General features: G+C 39.1%; 1 long non-coding RNA gene across 1 annotated transcript in view; it reads left to right on the top strand.

Moving 5' to 3' along the window:
* The first annotated feature begins 493 nt into the window (after positions 1-493).
* The window catches only part of LOC309397430, a 325,183-nt gene continuing 312,009 nt past the window's right edge, over positions 494-13,667 (top strand). Inside the window, exon 1 of the long non-coding RNA XR_014176257.1 lies at positions 494-823. This is a non-coding gene — a long non-coding RNA (uncharacterized lncRNA). The remainder of the gene's footprint in view (positions 824-13,667) is intronic.

Consider the following 13,667-nt stretch of genomic DNA (forward strand, 5'->3'; position numbering starts at 1 on the left):
AGTAGAAATAAAATAGCTATATCCCTCTGTGTGTGTGTGTGTGTGTGTGTGTGTGTGTGTGTGTGTGGGTGTATGTGTGTGTGTATACACACATAAACACACATACAAATATAGTCTGAACAGTTATTGGGAAAATATCACACAGTTATTTAATACTATGTTAAACAGGCCAATAATCTGATTTAAGACAAAACTACATTTCAGTGACTTTTGCTGTCATTTTCTCTAAGCATCTTATGAGGGGATTGAACGCATCCACCTAGATTCATTGGTCTCTCAAGCAGTTGTATCCAGGGTAATTTAAAAGAACACTGGCTCATATCCCTCAGATTTGAAGCCACAAAAACCCTACCATCGGGTTTAAGAAGCTAATTTAAGCTTGCAGCTTTATGGTGTAATCAGTTGCCACCACAGCTGCAGCCTATCATCGTTGAAGGCCATTCCACAGGTGGAATTTAATTGCCTGAAAGTTGAAGCCTGAGGAGAACAAAAGCAAAGCATCACTCAGCGCTCTTCGGAATTTTAAATAGTGCCATATTGCCCTGGTTCTCCATATTTTCTTCACTATGGACCCCCCTTTAAATACCTTTTGTGGCCATGGACCCACCCAAGATTTAACTCAAGGTTTTAAAGCACTGGACTGCACCATATATCTCTGGACCCCCTGGGACAACATTGCAGCCCCCTAAGGGTTTGCATGCCACAGGTTGAAAACTACTGTCCATATATTGTGTGGTCTGGACTGTCAAGAGGCAACTGTGTATGACTTTTGTGGTACCCATTCTTTCTGGGACTTCCCTTCAGAATTGCTGCTGACTACAAGGTAGGGAGAAGACAGCTTTGCTTATCTTTTGCACCACTTTTCATGTCTCCTTGCCTTTCTTTTGTTTAATTCCCTGTTGTGGGCATGGTCAATTTGTCTTTACCCTTTGGAAATAGGCCTGGTGTCTTGCTTAGTTTGTTGGTTAGTGCATGGAGTGCACAATCCTTGGAGTCTGAAAAGATAGGCAGGGGGTAAAGCTCGCTTTTGGATTTCAGTTATGTTTGTTGTTTGGTGGTTTGCTACTAAAAGCCTTAGAATTTAACTACACACCTTTGTTGCACAATTCACCTCACTGGAGCAATGGGGGCAAAATGGCCAAGTTGTGGTGTTTTTTGGGGGTGTGTGTGTGTCTCCATTCAGGCTTCCTATCTTCTGCAGCAGTGCACTTGGTCTCTGCAACCATGACAATAATCCTTATTAGGTATCAGTGATAAAGGGGTCAAGACATCTCTAGGAGTTGGTGCAGGATTTTGAGGCCTTGGGTTAAAGTTGTCCAACCTTGGCAACTTTAAGACTTGTGGACTTCAACCTCCAGGATTCTCTAGCCAGCCATGCTGGCTGTGGAATTCTGGGAATTGAAGTTTCCAAGCCTTAAAGTTGCCATGGTTGGACACCCCTGCCTTAGGTGGTGCAGGATTCAAACCACCATGCAATTTATACCTATTTTTTTAGAAGTCTGTGCTACTAAATGTAATCATACAGGTTCTGAAGTTAGACCAGTGGTCACCAACTGGTGGTCTGCAAGAAAAGTTTGGTTGGTTTGCAGAAAAATATTTGCATTTTTGCAATTTTAATCTTGCACTGAATCAGTGATTCTTAAACTACAGCCTCTGCAATTAATCCCTTTCCCTGACTGGATGGGGTCCTTCAGGCACTTAGCGTGGCCACTTGTTTAGTAGCTCCAGCACTTCCCTCCCTCCCTCCCTGGGAGTCCAGGTGCTTCAGTGAGCAGCACAAAACTTCGGCCGGGCTCCTCAAGAGACAAAGTTTGCAGGGGACTGATCTAGCGCCCGCGCTGGTTACAAGACAAACATTCATTCTTGGCTGTATTTGAAATTCCTAGCTGTAATGGACATGAAAGCTAGGGTTGACCCTGGGCTTTTCTTTCTGTGGCCAAACTGAAAGACCCAATCTCATCACTAATTCATACTAATGGTCTGTGAAATTTAAAATTATGAATTTAGTGGTCCCTGAGCTCCGAAAGGTTGGTTAGACAGTGAATGACTTAAGTCTATGGTTGGATTAATTGGTTTTCCTTTATATTTATCTAGGTGATTCTTATGGTCACTTCCTACTCTACGCCTACGATGCTTTTTACAAAGGGTTTGGCCCATGGCAACTTCTGATTATTTGGCATTATCTCTGCATGAAATGTTATTTCTAAGATGTCAGAGCTCCTTCTGAAAGTTAAAGTGAAATGTTGCCAACAGTTGTTTGTGTATTGTTTCCAACAGTTTGTCCTGGCATTTTCAGTTGATCAATGGCTGTTGCAATTGTTATTGTCTGTCTGTTTGACAGTTTGATACAAAGGTTGGTTTTCAACAATTGGATGATTGCATGTTTCACTGAATCCTATATATATAAAAAATCACTTCTCGTGTTGTGATTACCAGTTTTAATGCTTTTAGCACATGTCGTGTGAAATATACTGAGTTTCAAAAATGAAGATGCCTCTTTCATTCTCTAGCAAAATAAGTAAATATAGTAACTCATAGTTGCTTAGTAGCTAGTAATAAAGTAATACTTTAGTTAACACCCACACCCATACCCCCCCCACACACAAAAAGTTATATCTGTGACCTAAAGATATCTTGTTTGACATGGAACCAGCTGGATAACCTTGGACCAGTCAGACACTCCCAGCCTAGGAGTGGCAAGCAAGCAGTAGCAAACTTTTGCTCCAGTCCAAATTCATCCATCTGTTTTTTGTGGATCATAAAGTTGTAGGTATACACGCTTTGTCCATAAGTAAATACTTTTATCCCTTATAAAGAAATTTATAAAGAAAACTAATCCTTATTAAGAATCCTTTATGAAATCTTTGGGTGATACACAACTGGGGCAGGACTTTATTAAGCATTTGAAGGTACGCTTGGAATTTCTGAGGCAAATTCCTTCTCTGTAAAGTTTTAGATATTAATTTCTTAGCCCTTTCCAATTCACTTCGTTGGAAGTCAAACCAAACCTTTGAGGTAGACCGTGTGCAAACAGACAACTCCACCAAAAGAAAGAGAAACAGAGAAAGGAAAAGGAATAAAGAGAGAGAAAAGGAGAGAAAGAGAGAAAGAAAAAGGAAAAACAGAAATAAAAAAGAGAAAGAGAAAAAGAAAAAGAAGGAAAACAAATGAAAGAAAACTTTGAAACAACTGCACTGAACTTTCCAGGATAATTCAATTTCCTTGATGAGAAAGGAAGTTTTGTCCCTGTGAGTGCAAATATCTATGTGACATCAGTGTGAGATGAGATGACAATATGAAGCAACTTTTAAATGCCTGTATAGTCCTAATATTAAAATATCAGTAGATGGAATGATATTGGATTACTGGACTGAGGTCAGTGAACAAAATACAACCAAGACTGAATGCAAGCAAATATATTGCAAAATATCCTCCCATCTTCAAAAATAAAAATAAAAAAAGGGGAGGGTTAAACTGATCATAACTCTGAACACTCTGAAAAACATATTTGATATTGTTACCAACTGCCATCTTTTGCCAACCTATGATATTTATCCTTAGAATTGAACTTGGATCATCATGAGATGGAACTTACATACAATACAATAGTAGAGTTGGAAGGGACCTTGGAGGTCTTCTAGTCCAACCCCCTGCCTAGGCAGGAAACCCTATTCCGTTTCAGACAAATAGCTATCCAACATCTTCTTAAAGACTTCCAGTGTTGGGGCATTCACAACTTCTGGAGGCAAGCTGTTCCATTGATTAATTGTTCTAACTGTCAGGAAAGTTCTCCTCAGTTCTAAGTTGCTTCTCTCCTTGATTAGTTTCCACCCATTGTTTCTTGTTCTACCCTCAGGTGCCTTGGAAAATAGTTTGACTCCCTTTTCTTTGTGGCAACCCCTGAGATATTGGAACACTGCTATCATGTCTCTCCTAGTCCTTCCTTCTATTAAAATAGACATACCCAGTTCCTGCAAACGTTCTTCATATGTTTTAGTCTCCAGTCCCCTAATCATCTTTGTTGCTCTTCTCTGCACTCTATCTAGAGTCTCCACATTTTTTCTACATCGTGGTGACCAAAACTGAATGGAGTATTCCAAGTGTGGCCTTACCAAGGCATTATAAAGTGGTATTAACACTTCACGTGATCTTGAGTCTATTCCTAGCATAAGACTTTCTTGGCAGTGGTCACTGGATCCCTTCTACAAGTAGGAGACACTGAATTCCTCATCTTATTCTAGTTATTAAGCACAGGGATGACATTATTTTTTAAAATATTTATTACTATTGTGGATAGACTATGATGTAAATTTAGTCTAGTAATGTTGGGAAATTTGTAACTTCATCAGGTGATCAATATAAATCGTAGGGATACAAGCAACAAAGTTACAGTCCTGCCGTCGTAAGTGGGAGGAGATGGGTGATAGGAACGATGAGAAGATTAATAGTAATACAGACTTAGTAAATAGTTTGACAGAGTTGATGGAATTATTTGTTTAGTAGAGTGATTGCATTCGGGAAAAAAACTGTTCTTGTGTCTATGTTGAGTTAGCAGCAAGTTGTCCACTCTTGTTCTAAATTGCCTCTTTTCTTCCTCTTAGTTGCCAAAACAAATCAGGACTCTGTTTCTGTGCTTTTGTATTAAATGAATAGCTTTCCTCTTTCGGGAGAAAGCTCTCAATACACAAGTGTGTTGATCTTTCAATAGTTTTAAGTTTAACAATTTGTGGCTTGGGGATGTTTTGCCCCATCTGGTTTTTTCCCCCTTTCCTTTTACCCATAGCATAGCTAAATTAAATAGCATTTGTTACTGACCTCTAATTATATTGGGGCCATACCATTTTCTGTATAAACATGAACACAGTCAAACTAATTAAATGCTGACAATAAGTAAAAAGGCATGCTCTAATGAGATATCTTTTTATCCCTCTGTAGTTCGGCTTCATCCCAGGTAGTTCATTAAAAAAAAAAGCCACAGCCACTACTTAAAAGGACTACGGGGATGGAAAATACAGCATCAGGGATACCATTTCGCAATTTAATCTCCTCATCCCTTTCCCAGAAATAAAGCTGTGTATTAATTACCAATGAAAACAGGTATAATATGTTCTCTTAGTTTCTCTGTTTTCTCCTGGAAATAGAATATATTGGGTAAAATCAAGATTTCCCTTTGGGAAAAAAATATCACTAACATAGCATTTCCAAAATTGTAATCAGTCAGTGGGACTGGACTGAGAAGGGAAGCTGGTAGGTGAAATAATAAGTTTTATGTCCCAATGCACTGCTGGAAACAAAAGGTGGGTTACATTTTTTGAAACGGATGTTTTCCTGCCTTCTTCAGAGACATCCCTGACATTTCATTAGAATTGATCAGGGCTGCCAACATCTAGTTCTTGGGCTCCATGCCATCTTTTTTTCCAAATTTTAAAATACCTCTGCAGTCAAGCAAGTTGGATTTCTGGCAAATCGTTGCTATAGAGAAGAAGGGAGATGGGAAGAAGACACAAGTGGGATTTGATTAAGAAAAGAGTGGAAGAAGGACAAGGAATAGATGGCTCCATCAAATTTTGGAACTGGCCACATCCACTCTGGTTCTGTCATTTACCATTGACAGAAAAGTCTTTAGTAGATTATTCAGAAAAGAAGTACATTTTGACAGATTGTTGTTGTTGATACCTGGTTTCACACGAGAATAGGTCTTCAGCCCCTGTACACTAAGTGAATAAATTGGAAAATGTGTATAACTGTGTTTTGATCTCTAGAAGCTATCCACCTATGAAGGAGGCAGATACTTTATTTTGATCACTGGATGATTTGCAGATAATAAAAATATAAATTGCAGGATTTCCAGACTAGAAGACAATAAAAGAATGAAGAAGATTTAAGGGGAGATAAACAAGGGAATGGATATATCCTCGGTATTCCCCAGCCACCCATGAATGGCTGGGAAATCCTGTGAGTTGAAGTCCACCAATCTTAAAGTTGCCAACTTGAGAAACACAGATCTATGACAATAGAGATTGCACCATGTTGATGTTGATTGATCTCAAAACAGCTAAGTGAAATCAGACCTAACTAGGACTTGGAAGGAAAGTTACAATAAAATATCAAGAGCGTAACTGGGAAGTTTCAAATATCCTGGAATAATAAATTCATGGCAAGCTACTTCAATATTACTGCTATGGAAACAACATGTAGTTATTAAAAGTGACATTTTGACATTTTTGTTAAATAAGAAAAGAGCACATACATTGCAATTATGCATATGTAGAGTTATAGCATGGTCACCAAGTAGTTCTGTGATAGAATCTGAAATGATCATCATCCATCGTAAATTGACTCTCCAGTCTCTGGCCCAATACATGCAATAAAGGAGACTACCATTTCCCTAGATTGTTGTTTCCACTGTTTAACTTCTATAATAGAGTGAAATATTGGATTGGGTGTGCAACTAGGCTTAGGATTATACATCGTTACAACAGAGTTTTGATAATGTTTGCAATAGTTTTATAGAAAAGGAAACTTTACAGAAGCCATCAAAAGGCTTCATAATAAGAGAGATAGATGCACAGATATGTCATGGGAGTCAGTTCCAGAGACTGGGGACAGCAAAGGGGAAAGAAATGAATTATTTGCAGGAAAAGGGACAACGCTGATAAATGTGAATGAGCAAAAATTAGAAATTACAAATAGAATTGTTGGAAGAATAAATAAAATATAAGAAAAAAACAACAACCAAAGATTGAAAAGTTTTAGCTAGACATGGAAACTAATCAATATAAATATTTTAAACAATGTTTTGTTCAGTTAGGACTGTTTTTGAGGAAGATTTTGTTTTAATGCGCCATCACCAGATATATAAAATTGGCATTAGTGAAGACAGAAAATAGGATTCTTCCTTTTCCTAGGATTTTTCTTCTAATGGAATCTTTATTCTGAGTAGCTTCTAGTTTGGTGTTACACTTTTAATCTGATTCTGTAATAATAGGAAGGGAATGGCTGAGTTGTAACAGTAACATTTGCACTTGTGTGAATTTTGAGCTTATTGGTTTTCTCCCAATTTGGTTTTTTGAAATTACAGGCTACTTCACAAGGTGGGGTGGGATCCTAAATTTCCTGATATTCTTGTCTGGTGACTCTCTAATGCAATCATAGTGGCTTCCAATCATTGTCAGTCACAAAAAAAAGTCAAGATAAAAGTAAACACACATATGTGCTAGTCTTTCCCAACTCTAGGGGGAGGTGCTCATCAAGCTGAAGAGCCAGTGCTGACCAAAGATGTCTCCGTGGTCATCTGGCCGGCATGACTAAATGCCGAAGGTGCACAGAACGCTGTTACCTTCCCACCTATTTTTCTACTTGCATTTTTACATGTTTTGGAACTGCTAAGTTGGCAGAAGCTGGGACAAGGGATTCAAACCGCCAAACTGCCAACCTTTCTGATCAACAAGCTCAGCGTCTTAGCCACTAAGCCACCGCTCAGTGTCTTAGAATGGGCTTAATTTGCTTTTTTTTAAAAAAAGAGGAAAGATAGTTGGAGGAGGAAAAATAAAGTCTTGGCCTCACTCTCCTGCCCACTGCCTTCCTAGAAATATTAAACACAGCTCTTGGACGCCAGATAGAGCACACAGGCGTTACAAAACCAGACTAATGACCCTGTAACAATTTTTATTCTAAAAGGCAGGTTTTCAAAGACTCCAGGTCTTCCTCCTCCACAGGACCTTGGCTGGCTCACAAAACAGGCCAGGGCCAAAGTCACTGAAGACTGTAATTAAACAACAAATGATACTTTGGAGAGTCAGATAAGGTCAGCATACTCAACATTTGAAAGGGTCAGTAATTAGCCAGGTGTCACTATTAGAGTGCTGGGAACAGCGTAGCATTACCAATTAGAAGGCCATGGACGTCCCTAATCAGGCAGGAGGGGGAGGGGGGGAGAGAAAAACTTGACATGGGCATTTGTTCTGAGTTTGTGCTTCTCAGACCAAAATGGTACAAAAGACGCTGTGGGGCAGGTAGTATACACTTTGTGCTACACACTGGCTTATATTTCTTTTTCGTCTTAATTTTTTTTAAAATTAAAAGTAAATTTTACAAAAAAATTAAAAACTTCAGAAAGACAGAAGTAGAAAAAAAAATCATAAAAGGGTCAAATAGCAAAGAATAACAAAAAAAAGATATTGAAAGAAGGGACTTCTGATTTTTTTTGCAGTAGTTACATACATTAGTGATAATCATATTCACCCTCCCACATTGTATTTCATAGTTGCCTTCTTCCCATAAGCAAACCTATTTTAATCAATAAGTACTGAAATCAGCAGTTCATTTTATTAATTGTCAGCAAAAAGTCTGTGAAAGGTTTCCAGTCTCTGTATAAAGTTGTTGTAGCTCCCTCCTTAATCAAACAAGTCAATTTAGCCATTTCTGCAAACTCAGCCATCTTCACAATCCATTCCTCCAACTGGTTCGTATTTCTTTGGTAATGATTCTATAATATATATATATTTGAATTCCATAGTACTGTAAGATTTTGTTTGCATGTGTTTGTGCACTTTCAACTCAGAGTTGATTCTTAGCAATGGCCTGGACAAGTCCCTACAGTTTTCTTGGCAACATTTTCAGAAATGGTTTTCCATTGCCTCCATTCTAGGGCTGAGCGAGAGGAACTGGCCCAATGCCATCCAACTGACTTTGGGCCTAAGGCAGGACTATTGCTTATGTACTATATGTTTCTAGCCTAATGTCTTTACCACTATGCCAAATTGACTCTGACTGGTCGATAGAGGGGAAAAAATATATTTCTTTCTCTCTGTATGTTTTTCTTGAAGGGCTCAGGGACTAAGATGCTGAGCTTGTTGATCGAAAGGTCGGCAATTCGGTGGTTCGAATTCCTAGCGCTGCGTAGCAGTGTGAGCTCTTGTTACTTGTTCCAGCTTCTGCCAACCTAGCAGTTTAAAAGCATGTAAAAAATGCAAGTAGAAATATAGGGACCACCTTTGGTGGGAAGGTAACAGTATTCTGTATGTGTTTAGTCATGCCGGCCACATGACTAAGGAGACATCTTCGGACAGCGCTTGCTCTTCGACTTTAAAATGGAGATGAGCACTGCTCCCTAGAGTTGGGAATGACTAACACATATGTGTGAGGGGAACCTTTACCTTTTACCTATGTTTTTCTTGTTCTTGCAACAAACATGTTTCTGTTCTCTGTTCTGACAGTAACTTAGTAACTGACCTACTAGCCACCTTATTAATGTCATCCAAGATGTATCTTAAGATAACCCAGTCAGGGATCCGTGGTGGGTATTGGGGTGCATAACCAATCTGGTTCAATGACATATTGTACCGAAATACAGGTTGGGTTAGCCTATATTTTCTAAACATAAAATAACTGTTCTGCATAGCAAGGTAAAACAGTATGGGCTAGTGGTTATCCTCAATTTCTTATCCATTCTGTAAAGAGAATGCCAGGGCTAGCCAACTCTGAGCATGTAAGAAAGACTTATTCATATCAGACGGACAGTAATCTGAAATGGTGCAACTGGGCTGTAGCCACAGATTTGTCATTTTAGCATCTAAGGGCAACAAAAGTGGGTTGTGAGTGTGTGTTCTTTTACTTACTGGCAGTCCAAGAAACATAAAAGGTAAAGGTTCCCCTTGCACGTATGTGCTAGCCGTTCTCAACTCTAGGGGGCAGAGCTCATCTCTGTTTCAAAGCTGAAGAGCCAGCACTGTCCGAAAACATCTCCAAGGTCATGTGGCTGGCATGACTAAATGCCAAAGGCACATGGAACGCTGTTACCTTCCCACCAAAGTGGTCCCTATTTTTCTACTTGCATTTTTATGTGCTTTCGAACTGCTAGAATGGTAGAAGCTGGGGAGGTGTAATGGGAGCTCACTCCATTACGTGGCACTAGGAATTCGAACCACCAAACTGCTGACCTTCTAATCGACAAGCTCAGCATCTTAGTCACTGTGCCATCGTGTCCCTTCTCCAAGAAACATACAGACATGAAAATCTCATTTAGTTTTTTCAGATGCTACTCATCCATCCAATTGTTTCAACAAGAGTTAATGACTGCTTTCTTCCAAAGCATGATTTTATCTGAGGAAGGTCAAAGAGGCAGATATTTCAAGTGATGACTGCTGACAAATACTACCAACAGAATTCTGATGGTATTTCCCCCCTCACATAGATTAAAGTAGGAGGAAGGCTTTAGGACAGTAATGAGAGCATCGTGGAATGCAAGGAGTCAGCAGATTCATCTTTGATCTCCCCTAGTTGTGATGGTAATCAGCAAAGCCAAGGAGAATGAATGAAATAGTCCTATGACAGCTTATAGTCATGTAATTATATTTAAGATGACAGTCCATATCGTTCCTCGGTCTCTGGAAGAAGCATTTCTTATCCTAAGCCAATGAGATGTTCTCCTTGCTACTGATATTGTTTAGCTGCAGCTCCTTTTATTGCTTCTTTATTACTGCAGCTATTCCAGACACTGAGCATCAAGTTAAATTTAGATATTTCCAAATCAGAGTTTCCAGCTTCTCTGCTTCCTTCCTTTTGTCCTTTTGTCCTTTAGAATATACAGGAGTTTATATATCACCGGAGGGTGGGGGAGAGTCATGCAATTTTTTCCAGTATGTTTGTTTCCATCGAACTAGCACTGATGTCCATCTTTATAACAATTTCAGCCGCTGTAGTCTTCCTGGTCTGTAATACAAGATTTTCAACTTCAGCTCCTATAATTTTGACTTTCTTCCAAAATTGTCTGGAGGCAACCTGAAGAAATTCTCATATCCTAGAAAATGTCAAGTCTAGTCTTGTATGGCAGCAGGCCAAAGTAACTTACTTTAGATGATACCAAGGTGACTATGTCTGGTAGGAATTGTTCCCTAATAGAAAGCTCATATACGTGCCTATTATAAAGTGAATCTCATTAAGTACAATCAGGCTGACTTAGTGTTAATGTATGCATAAAACTGCAGTAAGGTAATGAATGTTAAGTAAGAGCTCTTCACAGGTTTAAAGCCGTCAGTTAAAGAGTCTGTGTTGATGATGGGAGGGTCTTAAGCGACATACAATTTTTCTTTCTGAAATCTATCTTTCCCTTGCTCCAATATTTTTATTATCTTTTCCTAGCCTGAAGCAGTCTGGAATAAGCTGTTTTTGCCAGAATACTGAATTGTGAAGTTTTAAGGGTTTAGACTGGCAAGATTCTGTCTGTTGTCTGTAAACAAACAAAGGACTGAACTCTAGCTGAATTATTCTACATTGTTCTTAGCCTGATAGTAGTTCCCCAAGTCTGCTCATTTCCCCCCCCCCAAGTTTGGAACAATTCCAAACTTTAAACAGCTCTTCTGGCAATTTCTCTGGATTCCAGGAGTTTTCAGACTTGGCAGTTTGTGGTTCTATGTTCATATCAATCAATTTCATTAGTATCCTTATGGGCTATCCATCTAGCCCTGGCAACTTCAATTAACCCTTTAAATTCATTCAAGCCTTTAATTTTAATTTAATTTAATTAGCACTTCTAGACCGCCCCCTCTCCCAAAGGGACTCGGGGCGGTGTACAGTCCATATCAAAAACATCATACATAATAACAATTAAAAATTATTAAATGGATAAATACATAAATAAGAGGAGGATAAAATAGACAGAACTGTAATTGCTAAATAAATAATTTAAAATATACAAAATTTAAAACCCCAGTGTCCAATAAAATTAAGTCCCCTAAGAAACCAGTAGGAAATATATATGCCAGGAGGTAGACGTTAAGAATTATGCCAGACCAGCCAGTCGGAACAGGTGTGTCTTCAGTTTCTGCCGGAAGGAGCGGAAGTCAGTGGTGGTTCTAATGTCGGGGGGGAGGTCATTCCAGAGGGTTGGGCCCATCACAGAGAAGGCCCTACTCCTTGGTGTCGCCCGTTGGCATTGCCTAGTGGACGGCACCAGGAGAAGCCCCTCCCTGTGAGAGCGAATTGGCCGCAGGGATGTATGTGGGAGGATGCGATCCCGCAGGTAACTAGGCCCTATGCCATGGAGCGCTTTAAAGATGGTGGTCAAAACCTTGAAACGCACACGAAAGACCACAGGTAGCCAGTGCAGCTCGCGCAGGAGCGGTGTTACGTGGGAGTACCTAGTACTCCCCATGACTGCCCGCGCGGCTGCGTTCTGGACTAGCTGCAGTCTTCGTGCGCGTCCCAAGGGAAGCCCCATGTAGAGAGCATTACAGTAGTCCAGGCAGATTAGGGCAGATCAGTGTAAGAATGCTACCATATTCCTCTTTATTGCTTAAGAAATATTTGAGTACATCTAGTTGGCCAATGTATGACATTGAACGTTGGTTGGTCTGATTACTCAGGATTGTTATATTCTCCCGCAGCTGAGCAAAAACTCAAACAAAATAGTTCTCACTGGCATTCATCTAGCTAATGGCAGCAGGTCGGGATACCTGGAGAAAGTTTTTTGGAATCTGTAGCTTTGTATTTTCCATCTAGCAAATGGAAATGTTATAATTGTATAGTAGTGCTATAATACAGCTTGGTGGAATTCCATCTAGCATATTGCAGTTTTCTTTTTGAATAATGCAGGCATGGATGTGTATGCATGTGTGTTTACTGTGTCAGGATCTTAAAGACTCAGCTAATATTCATCTAGCAAGAAGCATGAGAAAATATAGCATTTTGTAAGACTGTCTTTTATCCCTGCTGCAACTCAGTTTTATGTCTCTCAGCAGGAAGAGGCTGTTTTCTGTACCTAATAGAGATTTTGAAAGAAAGGGGATGTAAGGGCAGGGAAGGAAATGAAATGAAAGGAAGAATCCCCCATTTTGCAAATCTTTACAAAAAGAGGAGATACACACATATATACATACATACATATCATCATCATCATCACCATCATTTTAGCCATTGTCTATCCACTGCAGGATGAAAGTCTCTTCTGCATGTTTCCAACTAATAGGGTCCTGAGCTTTCTTTTCTCAGCTGGGCCCACCCTACTTGTTGATATTGTCAATCCATCTTGTTTTAGGTCTCTTTCATGGAGGTTTTTAATCAAGTGGGATCTATTCCATGACTGCCTTGATCCAGGCAATATGTATATATCCCACATTTTCTCTCACTGGTGGGTAAAATATGTATTGGTACATTGTGATGTTGAGGTGCCTTCTAAAAAAAGATGTTTTCTTCATTTACATTATCCAATTTTCTCTAACTTTTTGTCTATGTGTGCAAGCAGAATGGAAAAAATAGTTTTATGCAAGTGATATTTTCTATCTAAAATTCCAAAGTATATGAAATGTAGAAACTTTGACTACAGATAATATAGTGGGAGTAAGTTCTAGTTTCTGAGCTTCCATTGAAATATTTTGTGTATATTGTAGCTGTTTAAATTAAGCTAATATTACTATTGCTTGAGGATCTTTCGTTACAAAAATTGAAGAGCGTAATAGTCATTTCTCAGCCATCAACTTTTATTGGCTTTCAGATCATACTTAATATGTTTAACCATGGTTTGTTGAACAACATAAATGGTTAAATCACAATTGCCTAGGTTCGTTGAGTATGCTAAGCAAAAGCCAAGCAAGTCATAAAGGATGATATGTGAATATAGTCCATTGATTTATTTAGGCTGTCACACTGACAGTCTTTCCAAAATATTG

This window comes from Natrix helvetica (assembly GCF_964273705.1).
Source record: "Natrix helvetica genome assembly, chromosome: 10".
NCBI classification, from domain to species: domain Eukaryota; kingdom Metazoa; phylum Chordata; class Lepidosauria; order Squamata; family Natricidae; genus Natrix; species Natrix helvetica.